Genomic DNA, 14,237 nt, shown 5'->3' on the forward strand with positions numbered 1-14,237 from the left:
CCCTCCTCAAACTGGGTGATTTTAATCACAGCTTGGTTTCTTAGTGTGGTCATTTTCCAAAAAGTTAAGTCACTAAGTGCATAGCTTTCAAAATGCCCGGCTTAAGCACAATGTTTCCAACTTCTGAGCAGAGAGAGAAGTTTCAGACTAAATTAGAAGACGCCTGTGCTTTGATGCCCGAGGAATGTATATGGGAAGCTATGATAACCATCGACAGGATCCAGGAAGGCATATTTGGGAAAGGGCATGCATTAGTAACAACAGATCTTAGTCACCAAACAGAACAGAATCCAAACCACAGCAAAGACTGTTGTGTGTGTGGAACTTATCTCAATCTCTCACGTTCCTCTGCAAATTCCTGAGTGTGTTCCTAAAGGAACACACCCCTTAAACAAAAGATATTCAAAATCCTTGTGATTAACCTCCCTGTTTTTTATTTCCTATAGAGAGATTGAACCTCTGAGACTAGAGAAAAGTTCACAATTGTCTGAAAATGGAGTGTTTTAAAAGAATGGAGAAATCACCTAAGAATAAAGTTGCTTTTCCAAGCAGCTACTGAGCCCACTAAGATTCTTTCCTCCATTCGACACTCATAGGACTGACACACAGCCTCGGAACATCTAGACTTCTGTGTCTGTCACAGGAAGACGGACATTAGAAGTCAAAGACTGAGTATTCCCATAACAATAATTATACATCTGTATAGACTCTAATGTGATGTTTCGATTCACAGGCGCACGCGCACGCACACACACACACACACACACACACACACACACACAGAGGAGGTGAGAGAAAGAATAATAATTGAATCAATGTATAATTAGCATGCCCATCATCTTAAACATAGACTGTTTTTCTCTGGTGTGTACATTCAAAATCCTGTGTTCTAACTGTGTCGAAATAAACATTTTTGCCAATAGAATTAACCTTTACTGTGCCATAGGAACCAGAACTCCTTCCTCCTATCCAAGAGTGTACCACTGACAAAGAACTTTGAACATCCTCAGGCTCTGCTCTCAACATCCACGAGACCAGTGGATTCTTAGATCCCACAGATGAGATTGTGGGATCACAAGGGGCTCGTCTTCCTCTGTCTGGCTTGTTCCACTTAACTTTAAGGCCTCCTGGTAAAGATTAGTGATGTTGGGCATTTCTCCATAGACCCAGTGGCCATGTAGTTCTTCTTTCTTTTCTTTTTCCTTTTTAGTGTTTTTTTTTTTTGAGAATTACCTATTCAGTTCTTAAGCCGAATTAAATTTTTGTTCGTGTGTGTGTGTGTGTGTGTGTGTGTGTGTGTGTGTGTGTGTGTGTGGTGTGAGCACATGTGTGTCACTGCACATGTGGAGGTCAGGGTCAGCCTTTGAGAACCTGCTCTCTCTGTCTACAGCAGAGTCCAGGGACCACACTCAACTCACCAGGCTCTCTGGAAGCTCTCTCTTAGCAGCTATGCCATCTCGCCTGCCCTTAAAACCACTTTTTTATCTGATTTATTTATTATTTTTGCTGTTGAGTTATTGGAATTCATAATAAATTCAGAATATTAACTCATTGTTAGATGTATCATTTGTGAAAAGTTTGTCCCACTCTGCTGTCTCCTGATTCTTTCGTTTCCCTGGATCTTCAAAAGTGTCTTAGCTGACTGTCACCCTATTTGTCAATACTTGCTGCTATTCTCTATGTTTTTAGATTCACATAAAAAGCAAACAAACAAACAACTTTGCTTAGGCCAACATCCTGAAGAATCCCCCATGTATTTTCTTCTAGTAGTGTCGGGGCTTGGGGTCTTCCATTGAAGTCTTTAATCCAGTTAGAGTTGGCACTCGTTTCTCTGGTGAGATAAGGGTCTAGTTCCATTCTTCTGCGTGGATAGATGGGGCAGAATGCTTTTCAGAACAGAAAGCTCTGAGAATGAATGGTTCTGTCCTTTGGCCCAGTCCACGCAAATGTTAAATAGAGTCCAGCTAAAACTGCCGTTATGGTCTCATGCATAAATCTCTCAAAGCCAGCACGTCTACACACATTAATTAAAATCATCTTTTGCAAAAATGATCATAAAACATCCATTCCCTTCAGTGTCCCCTCACTGAACAACTTTCCTCGTTCATTTTAATGGAGGAACCTGGGAAAAATCATGCCGTGTCATAAAGAAAACTAAAACAAGGAAGATTTGGGCTCTGATTCTGTCTTCCCTGTTGACCTCAACTTGGGGTTACTGTTGTGCCCCATTCTCCCTCCATGTGAAATGGAGCTAAAAGAGCCTTCCCTCTTCCCATGTGCACACAGAGGACAAAAGGAAATGGGGAATGGGAAATATTCTGAGATATAAAAATCCATGCTGACTTTGGCCTGGGCTCAGGAATCCCGAGGAACTACCATTCCATAAACATGCCCTCACTGGTGCCTGGATCCTAAAGTGATCCGGAAGATAGCTTAAACCAACTTAGGGTGAGAAGAGAGAAACCAGACAATCTGCAGATCTACCAGTTCATAGAGAACGGGCTCCGTGGCCCCACACCCCCGTGTGTGCATGTTTTCCCAGCCCACAGGAGACAGAACTGGATCTTCCATCTGTAGATCCTGGTAATTTAGGGGTGGACAGTTTCTCCAAGACTAAGTTTCCTCTACACAAAAGTCATGAGAAAATGGTCATAAAGTCCCATACTAACATTCTGAGTTTTGAAAATTGAAAGAAAAGGAGAGTTGAATGGATGGACCTATGACCCTTGACCTGGACACCAGGCCAGATGTTTGCCTTCTCAATTGTCCTCTGGTCACAAAAAATAATTTCAGTTCAGTTCAGGCCAAAGTAGCTTTAATCTAGTACTGGTTTACAAATCAGCCTGTAGCCTGAACTCCACAGCAGCTGACTCTATTCCTGTCTGGCTTTCCATGCCAAAACTCAGCCCCCAGTTTATTTGGTTTTAATAAATTTATTCTGTTTCGGACATTGTGTAAAATGGAAAAAAAAGAAGTCTAGACTGGTTTCAGTTCAGGAAGTTAGGGCAAGGTCTTTATTCTAAATAAACATCCTCCTCCGGCTTCCTTTACACTCTTTCTTGCCAATCTGCTCCCCAAAGCCCTGGGAATCTGGGCTCCAACATGTGATTATTGCTAGAGATTATGTTCAACACTTGATCTCTTTGGAATGGTAAAGTTAAGAATAAACCAAGTTAGTTCTTCAGGATCTTCAGTGCTGACTAAAGTTATTCACCTGCACCCTCATAGAATCTTTTGTTTCCCTTTTATGCAAGTTGGCACCTCAATTCCAGGGAACTAGCTGCATTTTTATCTGAATCTTGCACTGTAATTTTTGACTTTGGCTTTCCTTCTGGTGTGTTGGTATGGGTCTCTACACAAGAGCACACATAGTCACACACACACACACACACACACACACACACACACACACACACACACCATGCATGCACAAATGCACATATGCACAAGCAAAGAAAATTAGCTTGGTTACCACCAAGAATGAATTTGTTTAAACCATTGCTTTTCTCCTCTAAAAAAAATAGTGTGTGAAGGACAGATTCCAAGAGTCAGAGAAACAGCGAGCTTGCTGTGAGACTGTGTCTCCTAGGAATGTCAAAAGAAACACCCATGAAGGCTCACCAACCTGGCTGTCTAAACATGACCCAAAGAAGAATGATGCCAATAGGCATACTAACACCGAAGGGAGAAAACTCACGAGGCCTCAACTTTAGACGAAGGACTATGGGTAACTGAGGGATGCAGAGAAGGGCAGAAATCGCCTTTCCTAGGGAAGAGCACACCAACTGGTGACCCAATACCAAGTGGTCAGCCCTGAAACAAACATATAGGTAACACCCATACTGAGGGTGTTGTCTTGTTGTCTTTATGAATATATACAGTGTGCACATCTCTATTTCATCTATCTGTACAGATAGCTATATCAACAATTAAAGAAAAAGAGGCCATGTAAGAGAGTGGGGGGGGGCGGTGCATGGGAGGAGGAGAGGGAGGAAAGGGAAGAGGAAATGACGTAATGATAATCTTAAGAAAATTTGTAAAAATTGCTTTTTAAAATTCTGTGTGTGAGGGCTGGAGAGCTGGCTCATGGGGAAGTGTGCTTGCCACTATTACAGAAGACATGGTTAGGGTCCTAGCACTCGTGTCTCCCAGCCTACAACCGTCTCTAACTCCAGTTCCCGGCAATCTGATGACCTCTTCGGGATTCTCTGGGAACCTGTAGTCACGTGCACTAGCACGTGCAGGCACACACACATATAATTTAAAATAAAATAAAAATTTTAAATTTTGTGTGTATGTGTCTCCCAGGATGATCATATAAGTTAGCCCCCTCTGAGCAAATTAATATTTTGAAATTTAACTAGTTACTCAAGCAGTCTTTAGAAATTTGTAAACATAGCTTACCCCAAACATTCATAATGAGAATTATATCAGGGAAGAGGAAAAGTTGAAATATAAGAAATTATTTTTTGTACATGAGTGTTTGTAAACAAAGAGAACCAAGACTGATTAAAAGCATACAAAACCAAGACTGATTAAAAACAAGACAAAAGACTTGAGGCTTTGTTTATTCCCCCTCTCTTCTCTCTCCCCCAGCCCCACTCTCCTTCCTTGCAGTCTGATTCTAGAAATGATCTTATAGCTCTAGGGGATGAAGACTATGAATTATATAAACAACAGTTCATATTATTGAAATCAACAAAAAAAAGGTAACCTGGAGTGTGGAGAGAATTCAGATCTGAGTTCTGATCACAGCCTTAGCCTTCCCTGGGTTTAATCTATGAAGAGATAAAGCTTTCCAAGCCTAAAATATGAGCAACATTCCTACCCAGAAATTTTTCCATGAAAATTAGAACTAAGCAAGGTGTCTTGAATATAGTAAGCACTTGTAACAGTGGATCTCAACCTTCCTAATGCTGCACTCCTTTAACTCAGTTCGTCATGTTGTGGTGACCCCAACCATAAAATTATCTTCATTGCTACCTCATAACTGTAATTTTGCTACTGTTATGAATCATAATGTAAATATCTGTCTTATGATGGTCTTAGGCAACCCTTATTAAAGGGTCATTCCACCCCCATAGGGGTCACAACCCACACGTTGAGAACAACTGACTTAAATACTAGTGATTACTGTTATTAGCTCTACAAAATATATAAAGCAATATAAAGGGAGCATGATTTGTAACCTCAAGCAAGTTTCCAGACAACAAACACGCAGTGTGTGTGACATTTTAAAATGTAACTAGTTTAGGTGTTTATTTATTTCCTAATGGCTGGGAATTTTTAAAAACTAGCTAAAGCGTATCTGAAATTACTGGAGAAAGAGCACCATGCTTAAGACTCGCAAGGGTTTTCAAACGTCCCTTCAGAAATAAACACAGTATAATGCGTTGGCGTTTTGATTAGGAAACAGATTTATACCCAAATTGTGTTAAGGACAATTAAATAGCTTATCAGTGGTTACATAAGAAACAGGACCTCTGCTGGTCCACAGAAAGCAGGAAGGATCCGGGTAAGCGAAGGAGCACATTTCAGAAGAATGCCTTGACAAGAAGCAAAGAGACCAGACGCTGAGATGGTCCTGAGCTTTTAAACACCATCCCACACCTGCCCAGCTCTGGGGCAAGAAACACAGGACATGTCTGTGTAGTCACAGCCTCTTTTAGGAGTTTCCTTTCCTGGACTCCTTGCAGGGAGCTACTGACCTCAACTCTTGACTGCCCACATGTCCCATCTACATCCATCCTCACCCCCTCCCCGAGAGCCAGTCCCTAGGCTTACTCCTATGGTTCCCTTCAGTGACAGCACCTTTAGTTTGTCTGGTCCAGTCCCTCCAGATTGCTCAAACTGATCCCACGAGGCTATTTTGGCCAGGGTTCATGTTAAGTCCTTGGTCTCTAGAAAGGGAATAGAAAATATGATTTGTTATTAATCTGTCTGAAGCAGAGTATTAGGGAAGATATGTGGTTTTTAAAAAAAAAGGCAAAAATCTTTTACAAAAGTATACAGTTCTTTCCACATTGGCCCTCTGAAATAAACACTCCCTATTTGCTGAATTACATTAGCCACTGAGGCAGACCCACAGCACACAAAAACAATGACAGACTGAAACTTTGGGCTGAAGTCCTGCCAGTGACTCAGCTGCCTTTGGAGCTGAAGTCAGCCTCCAGGGTGGAACGGACTTTCTCATATCTTCATAAACAGGAACACAAACTCAATTAGAAGTCTCCCTAAGAAAGTGATTTAGCAGGATTTTCAGTGGGTCAAACAAGGGTGTCTACTCTACGGACCCCCCGCCCCCCGTGGACTCATGGGTTTCAATTTCTCTATATTTAACTCAGTTTTGTTGAATTATGCAATACGGTGTTTGGTTTTATTATTATTACTCACGAAGGAACAAGAAGAGTAAGGAAACAGAAATGACACTCATTCCTAAGGAGTCATCTTTTTACCCATTGTAGGTAAATACTTGAGGATTCCACAGGGGAAATAAGTGGGAACCCATTCAGGAAGAGGAAAACATCCATTAATGTTGAAAATGGATGTGTGTGATTTTTTGCATGAACTGATAATCCCAAGTTTGTATTTCTGGGTCAGATCCAACATTGAACCTCAATGACTTATTTTATTTTTTTAGAATTTCACATGAGTACTGTATTTATGTCATTTCCACCCTTCCCTCTCCCTGCCTCCAGCACCCCCTGTGCCTTCCACAACTTCTCAAATTTGTGATCTCTTTCTTGTTGTCTTATAAGTGTGTGTGGATGTGTGTGTGTGTGTGGATGTGTGCAAGTATACATAGGCACACATGAGCATGTGTCCCCTGCTGAGTTCATTTAGTGTTGTTGTCCATTTAATATTATTCATGTATTCATATATATATTTAGTCCTAGCCACTTGGGGTTGGATCAAGGGACTCATCCCTGGAGATGATTAATTCTCCCTCGCTTGGCAGCCATTAGCTGCCTCTAGCTCTTCCTCTAGGAGAGGGACCTAGTAAGGTTCTCCCATCCATGTTAGCGTATCAACTGCTGTTGTCATTGTGGATGTCTTGTTTAGGAAATCGTATTGTTGAGAGAGAGCTCATGGGTATAGCTTCCCTGTCTCAATAGAAGACACAATCTCTAGGAAGAGATCCTGGGTCCTCTGGATTTCTGGTCTTTCTGATCCCTCCTTCTTCACATTCCCTAAGCCTTAAGTTAATGGCTTGTTATCACATTTTTAGTTATCACAATACAATCTCAACTCATTACACCCATTTTTACTTCTCCTTGAAAACTGAACTGCTCTAGATGATCACTAATTGTAGTATACAGAATTGAAGGCGCCATCTTGACCCCAGGCACTCACTCCTATGCCAACTGAGGCAGCATGGCCTCCCAAATAAATGCCATCCCATGCTCTGCCTTCTTCCATCCTGACACCCTCACAGTTTGAAGAACTGTCACCTGTACCAGGCCCTCCCACCCCTTGACTGTCTGCACTAACTCCTGCCCCTCTCTCTATGTTTCCAACAATGCTATCTAACCATTCACAGAACTGAAATAGGGTGGTGTCTCTCTTCTCCCACCCAGTTAGTCAGTGTTTGCATTTCCTTGAGGCTTCCTTTAAAATCAGGGGCTTTGCATTTTCACACAGCCCTATCCGATTCACGTCCCTTCAGAGCCTCCTTCTGCCTGCAACCTGCTAGGCGCGTTCCTCCAGTCTTCCAGACTCTCTTCGCTCACCTCAGTCCATTTACTCATTTCACTCTAGCTCATAACTGAAATTGTGGATGGACTGTCCCTTTAAAAATGACTTCCAAACCCCCAGATTATATCTGGATCCCATGATGTGCACATATTTTTAACTGTATTTTTCCTTTATTCATTTTATCAGAGTTCATAATCATACATTTTTTACAGTTATTTCATTCCACAAGCACTGTTTACCCCTGGGAAGAGACGTCCCACCCTCGTCCATTAGCATAGCACAGTGCAGTGATGGAGATCTGTCGAGGGTAGAAGGAGGTGACCTGAACCTGAAGAGCATCCAAGTGTGAAGACATGAACGGGGACTCCTGTGAAACGGGCACACTCTCAGAAGTTGTTTTTCCAGCTTTCTCTTTCCTCCTGTGAGAGGATCCCTTGTTTGCTTAGTCTTTATCACTTCTTCTAGAACTCACCTCTGTGAGAACAGAATTTTGGCTTCCTGTGCATAAACCTGCCTACACAAAGTAGGAAGTTCAAAAAATTAGACTTTGAAAAATGAGTGAAAGTGAATGTTATAATAAAATGGAAAAAAAGCTTTAATTTACCATTTCCATAAAAAATGGCTCTTATGCTTAAAAAAAAAAAAAGAACTTGACTGAGTCTAAGGAAAGAAAGGATGATGTCTGTAAAAAATCAGGATAAAAGTGTAAGGATCCACGGAACTGGAGAGCAGAGCACAACACCAGGGAGCTGTAGAAAGCACCGCGCGCCAGAATTCCATGCTGAGCTGTGTGGCCACATTACTGAAATGAGTTTTTCTGTCTTCCATTATAATTGCCATTATGTTTTTACAAGAATGGGTAAAACTGACTGAAAGCTATTAGCCAGAAAGAAGAGTCTAATAAACGCCATTTTTTGCAGTCACCCCCTAAAATCACCTTCAATGCGGAGTCTTCCCTTTCTGCTCTTCATAAGCTAATCGGCCATGTTTGGAAACTGTACTGCCACAGATCCAGGAGAAAGGGTCCAAAGCCATTTTTTACCCCAGGCTGTGTGGAATGGGGGCTCTTCAGAGGCTAAAGACATTTTTGCTTGTGTGTTTGCTTGTTAATTGCGGTTCCGGAGACTAAGCCCAGGGCTTGGCACACGCTAGGCCAGTGCAGAAGCAAAGAACAGTATCCCCGTGCACAGGACTGGCACGGTGGAAAGAGATAACCTACTCACGCAGGGTGTCCTCTGGCCTCCACGTGCACGCCATGGTGTGTGTGAGCACACACACACACACAAACACAAAAAAATAAATAAATAAATGTAATAACATTTTTGAGCTGGGCATGATGGTGCACACCTTTAATCCAGTGCTTGAGATGGAGAAGAATGTGGATCTCTGTGAACTCACTGTATTAATAAAAATAATCAATACTAAGGAGTGTTTTCTTTCTTTCTTTTCTCTCTTTCCCTGGTCTATCCCAGACACGCTTCTCATCTATGCTTATATATAGTTTAAAACAAGGCATAGTTTTTAAAGTTCTATTATCATTTTTTAACTTTTTGAGCATTTCCTACAGTATAGTTCGATCTTACTCACCCCTCTTCTTCCCCGGCCCACTCCCAACTTCGTGGCTTATCTTTTTAGAACCTATCTATCCCATTCAGTTTATGCTGCACACACACTCCTATGTGAGGCCATCCACTGGGCTTGGTCAACTGACTAGAGGCCAAGGCACAATTCTTAAGTTAAAAGGGAAAATACAAATTCAGTGTCTACAGGCAGCATACAGAAAGCTAGTTCATGAAGAAACATCAGTCTCCTGAAGTCCCTCCATTCTTTATAAATGCTTTTTTTTTTTTTCAATCACACATTACTGAGCAACTGAAAAGAAGAAAATTCTGCCATGTTCTTCCTTTCCCAAGAATCTGTGGTGTATTTGTTGAAACAAACCTCAGCACTTCTCATCCCCGGCTGCCAGAGGCGTATGAACTTTCTCACAAGGTCAGGACCAGAGCTGTACACTGCTGAGGATATGCGATTTGGAGCCAAAGGATCCTGGGAATGAGTAGAAACTCTGGTGCAGATGTTGGCTGCTCTCTATACCACGGTGGTGCCTAAACGCCTCATGTTGTCTTGCCAGAAGTAAATCTAATGGGATATGGTGCAATAATAAAATGTTCTTGGAACAACTGGGGGCCAGCGCTGTCCTTAGCTAAACCGGCAACCTAACGTGGATTTGTCAGCCCCCACATCTGATCTTTACAATGTGTTTTGTACTGTGCTCACTGGGCAGGCAGAGTCGGGTTGAGATTTTTCCTGTATAGGCTCAAAGTGAAAAACCCGACTTACGGTCTCTCTGCTGCACAGGAGAGCAGGGGCACAAGGTGGTTAGGCAGCCCTGGCAAGGCCAACCTGCAAGGAATGGTTTCCACATGGTTGATGTTTAGATGAGCTCAAATACAGGCTGCTGAGAGAGTCCTGAGGCATTTCAGTGCCCTGAGATTAAGATTAAAATAAGAAGATATTAAAGCCTTTCAGCCAGCGATTCTGAGTGAATTTGTACTGCATAGGCAATGACCTGTCTGTTAAACTATCTAGGTTTAAGTAACATCTTAGGGGGAGAAAAGCCCCACTAATGATATACACCAATATTTGAAAGTTTATTCACTTTTCTAATTTTATGTGCATATGTGTGGTGTGTTTGTATGACTTTATGTACACCGTGTGCATACATGTGGCCTCAGAGGCAAGAAGAGAGTGTTGGATCCCTGAAGCTGGAGTTATAGGCAGACATAGGCTGGGAATAAAACTCAGGTCCTCTGAAAGAGCAGCAAGTACTCTTAAGCACTGAGCCATCTTTCCAGCTCCATGCACAAACATTTAAAGGTAGATAGATAGATAGATAGATAGATAGATAGATAGATAGATAGATAGATAGATAGATAGGCAGACTTTTTTTTTAAAACAGAATCTCACCATGTAGCCCTGGCTATCCTGGAACTCACTATGTATCCCAGGCTGGCATCAGACTCATAGCAATCCTCCTGCCTCAGCCTCCAAGTGCTTGAATTATGTTTGTACCATTATACCTAAATTTGTGAGTTTTTCCCATTGAACTTATCATACCTGTAAGCAGCCGATATTTTGTTCTGACACTAGATGTAAAGAAAAATACCTAGAAGGAGAATTGGCATCCCAAACACAGTAAGGAAACTTTTTAAAAATAATATGCTCTTCTTGAGGAATTCTTGCTATTTTAGAAGTTTCACTAATATTTTCCTTAAAGAGAGTGTATATGCTATAATTTAAGTTTCCAATGTTAATATCTTAACACTTTTTAGGAATATTGCTATTTCATAAAAGGACAGTCATTTAATTAAGTAGTTGGGTTAATACCTCAGCCAAAGACAAATACAATATGTAACATGAATTGCTAAATGATCTTTTAGTAAAAAATAAATAAATAAAATTAAAAAAACAGTGCCAGATATTGGGGTAAATGCTGAAAGATCAGAGAGACAAAGGAACAAGCCCCTGCCACTTCTTACCTCTAGGACTCTTCAGCCGAAAAGCCTTTAGTTCCTGTCTCCTCAGGCCTTATATACCTTTCTCCATCCAGCCATCACTTCCTTCCTCCTTCTGGGATTAATGGTATGTGTGCTTCCCAAATACTGGGATTGAAGGTGTGAAATCTCAAGTGCTGGGATTAAAGGTGTGTGCCACCACTGGCTCTGTTTCTCTCCTAGACTGAGTCAATCTCATGTAGTCCAGGGTGGCTTTGAACTCACAGAGATCGGGACTCATCTCTGCCTCCTGAGTGCTAGTATTAAAGGTGTGTGCCACTACTGCTGGGCATCTATGTTTAATCTAGTGGCTTGCTCTGTCCTCTGATCTCAGGCAAGTTTATTAGGGTATAAAACATATCACCACAAAAGTGAGCATACTATATCATTATTTTGTATCTCCAACTATGACCATTTCTTATCCTGATGTAGGTCAGGCATGTGGCACACATCTGTAATCCCAGCTCTTCAGATGCTGAGACAGGAAGATCACAAGCTCTGGCCTACAAGGTAAAACCTTGTCTCAAAAATAATCCACATATTGGGCTAAAAAGATGGCTTAGCCTTCGAGAGCACTGGCTGCTCTTCCAGAAGACCCAGGTTCAATTCCCTCCATCCACATGGCAGCTCACAACTGTTTGTAACTTCAGTCCCAGAGGATCTGAAGCTTCTCCTGGCTCTTCAGGCACTGCATGAATGTGGTACACAGATTGTAGTGCTTGCAGGAGAAATACCTACACACATAAAGTAACAAAAGGAAGGAAGGAAAGAAGGGAGGGAGGGAGGGAGGGAGGAAGAGAGAGGGGGTGAAGGAAGGAGGGAAGGAAGGAAGGAAGGAAGGAAGGAAGGGAGAAATCTTAATTGAATATGTCAATTAGTTAAAGGGTAGGGATATTTTCAATTAAAGTTAAGAGACTAATCTGGTGTGGTGGGGCACGCCTTTAATACCTGCGCTCAGCAGGCAGAGGCAGGTGGATCTCTGTGAGTCTGAAGCCAGCCAGGTTATGTGGTGAGTTCCAGGACAGCCAGGGCTACATAGTGAGACCTTGTTTTAAAATAAATAAATAGCCAGGTGGTGGTGGCATGTGCCTTTAATCCCAGCACTCAGGAGGCAGAGCCAGGCAGTTCTCTGTGAGTTTGAGGCCAGCCTGGTCTACAGAGCGAGATCCAGAACAGGCACCAAAAGTACACAGAGAAACTCTGTCTCAATAAATGAATAAACAAACGAATGAATAAATTAATTAATTAATCAAAGACACTCTTGTACTAAAACGTTAAGGGTAAGTTTATTGAAGTTTTGTGGTGTTCAATGAATATTCAATTTGCATATTGGCTCAGTTCAAGAAACATAAATGAACACCTACTGTGTGCCAGAAGAAATATCAGAGATAGACTACAAGAAGGGACCAAACATAATCCCTGACTTCTCTTGAGAAGCTTAAGATCCAGTGGGATACAGCCATGAAAGCAGGTGGTATCAATATTCTGACATTTTCTGTAGAAAATGTCATGGGATTAGTGCAAAAACCTCATAAGAGGCTTTTAACATGATACGCATGTTCAGTAAGCAAAAACAAATTCCGCCTCTCCAGAAGCAATGACTTCCCGCATAATGAGTCAGCACAGAGCTATAGATACGCATGTAGAGGAGAAAGGCCAGAGGGTGGCTGTGTCACCATACCTGGGATGAGTGGTGGCAGGACAGAGCACAGGGGAATGCGTATAAGGGGGAGCGGGGAGAGGTGCCAGTGAGAGACAGAACACAGAACTGAGAGAGTTTTAAAGAAGGGGAAATAACATACTTAGGGAGCCGAAATAAGAAATTACATACCAGCTCTTGTCTGGGCTAAGCTTTAAAAGATACCTGGAGGCTGGAGAGATGGCTCAGTGGTTAAGGGCACTGGCTGCTCTGGCAAAGGACCCAGGTTCTTTTCCCAGCACCCGTATGCCAGCTCACAACCATCTGTAAGTACAGTCCTGGGAGATACCACACTTTCCTCTCTCTTTGGGGGCACCAGACACACCTACAGTGCAGACATACACACAGGGGAAGCAAGCTGCCTGAGGTTGCCATAGAGACAGAAACAGGGAAAGATGATTTTTTTTAATGAGCAGAAGTAAGACAACCAATACAGAAACATCTTGCAGTGAGTATTTAGTCTGCCTGGAGGATGTGTTCCAGGAAGAAAAATAGTAAAAGGAATGAGTGGGAAAGATAAGCAAAGGGAAACTGTTGTTTAACAATGGTGCACATTCTCAATATTTTATACAGCTCATCTCACTGAATCATTACAACAACTCATGGGACAATTGTCATTCATATGTTATAATCAGGACTTACCTGGAGTCACATAATGGCTCCCATTGGCTCGTGTGTTTGAATACAGATTCATAGAACTGCCTGGGAAGGGTTAGCAGCTGTGGCCTCGTTGGAGGAGGCGTGTCTTTGAGGCTTCTGTGCTCTCTGCTTCCTGTTCGTAGATGAAGATGTGAGCACTCAGCTGCTGCTCCAGCACCATGTTTGTTTGCCTGCCTGTGCCACGCTCCTCACCATAACGGTGATGGAGTCCAATCCCCCTGGAACTGTAAGCCCTAAAAAATCCCTTTTTTCTGTAAGTTGCCTTGGTCACAGTGTTTTGTCACAGCATTGAAAAACTGACTAATACACATGGCTACTTAGAAATAATAATAGCTACTTTCGTGTAACATTCTACAGATGTATTGTATCTTTCATCCCTATCAAGGTCTATGGTGGGTCCAGCTCCTCGATAGCCCTCTCCCAGGGTTTGGGAAGAATCTACAACCAGCTGATAATTGAATCTTTGATGATATTAAATAAATCTATGTACATGAAACCCTTTAGTCCATTCACTTTATTTTTCTGAGTCAAGATTCTATCTACACATCTTCAATTCTGTTCTCACATTCCGCTCCTCTCTGTCCCTTTTCCTCCTGTCCTATCCTAGTTCTAATTTAGCTTTTTTTTGC

The sequence above is a fragment of the Peromyscus leucopus genome, chromosome 3 (assembly GCF_004664715.2).
Source record: "Peromyscus leucopus breed LL Stock chromosome 3, UCI_PerLeu_2.1, whole genome shotgun sequence".
NCBI lineage: Eukaryota > Metazoa > Chordata > Mammalia > Rodentia > Cricetidae > Peromyscus > Peromyscus leucopus.